Source organism: Malaclemys terrapin, chromosome 5 (genome assembly GCF_027887155.1).
Source record: "Malaclemys terrapin pileata isolate rMalTer1 chromosome 5, rMalTer1.hap1, whole genome shotgun sequence".
NCBI classification, from domain to species: domain Eukaryota; kingdom Metazoa; phylum Chordata; order Testudines; family Emydidae; genus Malaclemys; species Malaclemys terrapin.
The window spans coordinates 5,728,092-5,735,247 of record NC_071509.1 but is presented as its reverse complement, the minus strand read 5'-3'; positions in this window follow the sequence as shown (position 1 = coordinate 5,735,247).

Here is a 7,156-nt window from a genome sequence, read left to right as displayed (position 1 = left end):
TCCCTTTGCTTGAGTGTTTTGTGGGTGACTCTGCCCAGCTCAGCCAGGTACAAAAACGCTTGGGTCCCTGGTGCACTCTGGGAAGTATCAGGATGGTTTGGCTGTGTGCGTTCTACGTGATGTGGGGTTACACAGTAATACTCCGTGAGCCCATTCTTTAACACGTGGACTCAGCATGTGTGTGTCCATACACACAGCTGACCCTGAGCCCTGTATTCTGGCTCGTAGCCCTACTGAAGTCAGTGGGACTCCTTGCATGAGTGAGGGGCCTTGTGGGAGGAAGGATTGACGGGCCAGGTCCTAACAGTAATTGTGATGCTGGACCTACCCGAAATCAAACCCTCTTCCCTTCGTGTGTTGTCTACGTGCTGCGATGAACTTTCAGCTGCTGTTCCCTCCTTTGAAGCCTGCTCCTGAACTTCACTACGTCCGGAAAGCCAGGCCGGGAGGCGTTTGTGCACGAGCCTGACATGTTCCCTGGAGACTGCCAGGTGTCGGGAGCCTCTACTACCTTATACTGTTCAAGGGCCTGATCCTGCCCCCTTCACTTCAGGCAGGTCCCAAGTCCATTGACTCCGAGAGGCTTCGGATCTGGCCCTTGGACCAGGATTCCCAGTGGAGGCAGGAGCGCAGCAGTTTAACGCGAGTGGGCGAAGCTGGTCCTGGATCTGGAATGCTTTGTGGGGGGGGGGTCAGAGCGGGGTGGGGCTGGCTTGGCCCGTTACAGGGCAGGAGGGTCGCAAAGTTCCCAGCTGGGTTCAGCTCTTGACCCCTTTTACACCCCTAATGCTCAGGTGGTACTGAGCCAGGCGCTGCTTCTAACCCTTGGGAAGCTTTAACACGCAGCAGCTCTGGGTTAAGGCTTGGCCGGGTTCTAGGGGACTTGGGGCCGTACCCTAGAGGGCGCAGGGTCAGGGAGCCCAAAGGCTGCCTGGCTGATGGGGGGGCAGTGCTGGGTGTGGGACCAATCTTGACCAGTGTGGCTTTGCCCCTGCCTGGACCCCCCCCCCTCACCCTATCCCCCTATACACACACCTTCCCCCAGTAGCTCTGCCTCAGCTGTGAGGGGGGCAGGGAGGAATGAGCAGAGAGCTGTGTGTGGAGGCTATGTGTGGAGTGGTGCGGGGGGGATGTGGGCTGCTGGGGATGAGGAGAAGGAAGGAGTTATAATTAGCAATGGGGAGGATGCTGGAGGCTGTTGGGAATGGAAGAGGGAGACGGGGCAGCCTTGCCCTCTCCCTCCCCCCGCAATTTGGAACCCAGTGTACATGTGACATGCCCATGGATCGGAGCCTTGCTACCGTCTCTTGAATGCTGCAGTCGGCATTCATTCGTGGCCATGTGAGTTGAAGCCCAGGTAGCCCAGAGGCTGGGCAGCACAGGAGAAAGGTCTCTGCCGTTGCAGCGGAGGGAGCCCAGGGCACTGGCATGTTCCAGGGTTGATGCACTGGGAAAGTCCCCGTCAGACAGTAGGTTCCACTGACCCAAGACACACTTGGGCCCAATCCTGCAAAGTGCTGCTTGCCCTGCACGCCTGTTAACTGAAGGTGGCTGAGTGGCACTAGGGCTGCATGCGTCTTGGCCCGGTTCGGCCTGGCTGCCGCTTTCAGTTCCTCAGGCCCTGTCACCCAGGCATGGAGTGTGTGGACTACAGCCCCACTCCCTGCTAGCTGGTTCCCTCCATTCGGCTGCCAGTGCTGGGCAGGCCGAAGGCGAAGTCTGGATCCCACTACGTCATACCCCCTCCAGCTCCCAGGACCTGTCCGGCACCACAGGTGCCAGCTGGCATTTGCCTTCATGCTGTCGGGGCTCTAGTCGCAGGATAATGGTCTATATTCATTTGTAACATGAACCTCTTCTTTAATCTCTCTAATAAAGACTGAAGTTCTCAGCCGTCTGATTTCTGGACCTCCCATTAGTGAGTGTATCGAGATTTATAACTGAGCAAAATATCATCAATTGGGGCACGGTTGTTTGGAGCTGTGACGCCGCAAGGCTCCGTGCTCGGGTTGTTCCAGATTTGCTCGACAGGGCTGGGGAAGGAATGGTTGCTGCTGAGATGTATTTCTGATGGGGAGTGCTGCATTTGTAGGGTTAGTGCCTGGTCCAGGGGCAGCTTTGCTCCAAGCCCAGAGGACCACATGGTCAGGAGAACAACCGTCCACCCTGCCCTGCTCGGCCCAGCGCTGGGGCTTTAGGTGCCTGCAGAGACGTTGAAGAAGCCACAGGTATGTCTAAGTTTACTGGCTCTTCACTGTTAGCATATTGATTTGCTTTTGCACACCCTTCACCACGAGAGTCACGGAGTTGTGTGAAACTCTCCCCCAACAGGAAGTAACGTCAGGGCTGGATTGGCAGGAACGAAGGCCAGGCAGGACAGGGTCACAGCGGCAGTAGTGTGTCCTTTACCCAGCACTCAGCCCCACCCCTCTCCTGGAAGGGCCGACTCTGGGATAAGATGAGGACACGTCTGTTCCACAGCGGCGGATAAGAACCATGAGGTGGTCAGCTGGCCGCTTGGAACTGGAATAAGATAATCAATTGCTTTCACAAACCAACCATCATTTCCAGTCACTACTAGCCTGGGCTTGCTTTAAACTAGACCATCCCTGACAGGTGTCTCTCTAACCTGTTACCTAAATCACCCTTGCTGCAGATAAAGCTGATCACTTCCTGTCCTGCCATCACTTGGGCCCTACTAAATTCACCGCACTGAAAAACACATCCCAGACCATGAAATCTGGCTAGTGTAGGGGAGTGGCAGTATTGCCACCCTTACTTCTGTGCTGCCTTTAGAGCGGGGTGGCTGCTGGCCGGGTGCCCAGCTCTGAAGGCAGCGCAGAGAGCGGTGGCTGCTAGCCGGGCGCCCAGCTCTGAAAGCAGCGCAGAGAGCGGTGGCTGCTAGCCGGGCGCCCAGCTCTGAAGGCAGCGCAGAGAGCGGCGGCTGCTGGCCGGGCGCCCAGCTCTGAAGGCAGCGCAGAGAGCGGCGGCTGCTGGCCGGGCGCCCAGCTCTGAAGGCAGTGCCTCCACCAGCAGCAGTGCAGAACTAAGGATGGCAATGCCAAGACCCCCCTGTGATAGCCTTGTGACCCTTCCCTTTTGGATCAGGACCCCCACAGTTACAACACTGTGACATTTCAGCTTTAAAAATCTGAAACCATGACATTTAAGAGTTTTTAAATCCTATGACCATATTTACCAAAATGGACCATGAATTTGGTAGGTTCCAAACCATCACTGAACGTGGAGAACAAGTGATCGCCATCCGTGTTTAATTCAAAGAAACAGGCCCAGCCCCAGTTCTTACCAATGTCATTTTATTGAGGCCACCGAAGGGCATGATGCCACAGGGATGGCAGTGGGAGGAGTGACAAGGACCAGTTGCAGCGCTTTATTGGCTGAGATCATTGGAGTGGGAGGATGTGCCCATCTCGGCTTCACAAGTTCCCCTGGATCTTATCCTCAAAAGGACAGACCGAAACAGACGGAAGAAACAGTTCCATAAAGTTCAAGTGCTGTGGGAAGCTTGCAGAATCCAAACCAGCCGTGGTTGGTTTGATTTATTTTCATTCAGGTGGATACCAGCTCTCTATCATGCATTATGTACAGATAGACGGACGCCACACCAACTGATTGAAAAGCTCTACTGACTTCAGTCTCGCAACACTTGCATCAGTGTGAACGCATTGATTATAGAAAGTGGGGTGTGCAATAGCCCCTCTCTATGGGGTAGGGTTGCCAACTCTCCCAGTTTTGCTGTGAGTCTCCCAGAATTGGGTTCTATCTCCCAGAGGCTACTGAAGCCAGATTTTAGGCCATTAAAAGTCCGGCAGCACAGCGGGGCTAAGGCAGGCTCCTAGCCCTGTGCCACTCCCAGAAGTGGCCAGCTGGTCCCTGCAGTCCCGGAGGGGGGAGAGGCAGGGAGTCCCTGTGTGCTGCCTCCGCCCCCAGCACCAACTCCACAGCTCCCATTGGTCAGGAACTGTGGCCAATGGGAGCTGCAGGGGTGGTGCCTGCAGGGGCAATGTGCAGAGCCCCCTTTCCCCCCCAGGGGCCGCAGGGATGTGCCGGCCGTTTCCGGGAGCAGTGCAGGGCCAGGGCAGGAGCCCGCCTTAGCTCTGCTGTGCCACCAACTGGGAGCCATCCAAGGTAAGCACTGCCTGGCCAGAGCCCGCACCTCTCACCCCCTACTGCACCCCAACTCCCTGCCCCAGCCCTGACCCCCCCTCCTGCACCCAAACCCCTTCCCAGAGCCCGCACCCCTCACCCCCTCCTGCACCCCAACTCCCTGCCCCAGCCCTGCCCCCCCTCCTGCACCTTGAACCCCTCATGTCCAGCCCCACCCTGGAACCCACACCCCCAGCCCAGTGAAAGTGAGTGAGGGTGGGGGAGAGCAAGCAACAGAGGGAGGAGGAATGGAGTGAGCAGGGCAAGGCCTCAGGGCAGGGCTGTTTGGGTTTGTGTGACGAGACAGTTGGCAACCCTACTATAGGGACATGTCTGGATACTTCCACAGGGGAGGACGTCCCAAGCCCTGAACCAGGAATCTGGGAGGAGGGTGGCTGATGAGACTCAACTCCCCAAGGCATTTTGTGACAGCAGGGAAGCAGCATGGAGGTGACAGGGTAGGGTGCGATGTAGGAGAACGGAATGGCACCAGAACTCTGCTTTGCCGTGACTCGAACAATGCAGAAAAAAGCCAGGTGGCAGAGCTGTGGAGCTCGGCACAGATTGCAGATGACCTCAGCAAGGGCAGCCAAGCCTGGCCCACCAGCTTTTCTGTTTCAGAAAGATTAGCGGCAGCTTCCATCAAAAGGCAACTACTGTTAAACAGGGCTGCTTTGCACCCCACTCTATGGCGGTTTGCTGGGGCTCATCCACTGAGGCACCAAAACCTCCCGTGCCGAATACTCCCAGACTCTGGATCTAAGTTTTGCAAGTGGACCCAACCAAACCCCAGGATTGGCATTCAGGCTGTTTGGGAATCCGGATCCAAAGTTTGTAGCACTCCCCCCTCTCTGCTTATGTGAGAATATACAGATCAAATGGCTTTGCCTCTCTCTCCTGAAACAAGAGTGCCTCTCACCCCTGTTCCAAAACCAAGGTCGGGCAGTTGGTTACAAGCACAACAGTAAGAGGAGCTGGGCCTGCTTCCCAACTCTCTCTCAACTGTTTGAGCATTGGCCTCCTAAACCCAGGGTTGTGAGTTCAATCCTTGAGGGGGGCCATTTAGGGAACTGGGGTAAAAATCTGGGGATTGGTCCTGCTTTGAGCAGGGGGTTGGACTAGATGACCTCCTGACGTCCCTTCCAACCCTGATAGTCTATGAACTGAAGAGCGTTAACTTACAGTCTTAGGAGGGACGCTACCGTTGGAGGAAGATGGATGTTGGCAACTTTAAAACTCAAGGTTGGCCAACCAAATATCCAAGGCAGGCTTGGCAGCGGAGCTCTGGTTCTTCAGGACACGGGCCTGTAAACTAGCACCCCGTGTTTTAGGCTCTCTCTTCAGGCAGGGTGTGTACATTTAAGAGGAGGGATTATTTAGAGCGATGCAATGCACAGGAAACCCACATGCCAGGGAATGGCGCTAGGGCATATGAGAACCAAGAAGTGAAACTGACCAATATAGTTTCACCACTCAAGCTGGCCTGCAAAAAGGAAGCAGCGTAAATGGAGAAAAGGCTTTGGGGGTTGTTTTTAAATCTCCCTTTTTAGGTGGTGTTTTTTTTTAAACACCTCATGAGACACAGATAGGGCTTTTCTGCAAATCATTTTCATCTTGATACTGTTGTCACTTAAATTCACATCTAGCCCAATCACTTCGTTTAGCGGTTCTTTGCTCAACCACAATTCCTTGCTCTCAAATGTAACATTTTGCTTGGGATCTTGTTCGAGATCCTTGCACCATTTGGGTTTTTGGAAGACTGCTTTGCTCAAGCAACGTTCTGGAGCCATTGTAGGCCACGGTTTAACAGTCGGTCTACTCCATACCAGCCTACTCCCTTAATTCACTGCAATTCGATCACCGCAGGCATTAGCACCATTGTCAAACAAACCTATTGCTGTATTGTTTCAAGCAAGACCAAAAATCAAAGCACAGCTGCTTGTGCAGTGTGGGCTTAAGGGCTGATCTCAGCGACACCAGTGTGAACTTGGAGTAACTCGGAGGAAGACAGTGAAGCTATTCCAGATTTACACCAGTGTAGGATTTGGCCTGTGATCTGCAGGCACCAAGTTTCTAGGTCAGTCTCCCAGCTCCGGGCGCACAGAATATAAAAGCCCTCAAAATGTGCTGCCACGAGGCTAAGATATGTTCAACAGTCATATTTCAAAGCTAACGACCCTGTCAAATTCCCAGTGAAACTCGGAACGGGAAGACTCCCCGCGTACGTCAAATGGGCCCTAAGACAGTCAAGACAGACAGGTTTAAGAAGCGAGGTGCTCCACTGTTTTCCAGTCACAGACCCCAGGCTCCCCCGCTCCACAAGAGGTCCTAAGGAAAGTGCGAAAAATCAGCCTTCGTAGAGGGACATAGCAGCACCCAGGGCTAGGCAACATACCAGAGCCTCACAGCTCACGCCTCATCGGCAACGGAGAAGACTGCATCTCTCTTACTCTTTAATGGGTGGGGTGGACTGAAGAGACAACCACTCCCAGCATGCCATGCTGCATCTTGATCAGAACGGCTAAGGCCCACCAGCTGCAGGACTGGGGGAGGCGGTGGAAGAAACGAGGCCAGGAATTGGATCCCACTTCTGGAAAGGGGAAAGACTCTGGCTTGGCACTGAGTTTGTCCCAACCCTCTCACTGATGGGGGAGTGGGGTGGGAGATCAGGATGTGGGGTGCCCCCTCTCCTGGCCCCATTACTGGAGTGAGGAGATAAGAGTGGGGTGGGGAACGTGGCTCTAAAGAGCAGGTCAACACAGCTGGTGGGTGACCTTCCTCCCACTCCAGCCTCACTGCTCATGGGGAGAAGATCAGATGTGGATGGCGAGCGTCCTCTGTTTGGTCCCCAGGCAGCCCAGAGTAAGTGACTTGCTCACGCCACAAGTCAGCGACAGAGCAGGGACTAGAACCCAGGAGTCCTGGCTCCCAGTCTCGTGCCAAGTCCATGAGACAACAACCTCTTTGCACAGCTGCTGTCTCCACCGGG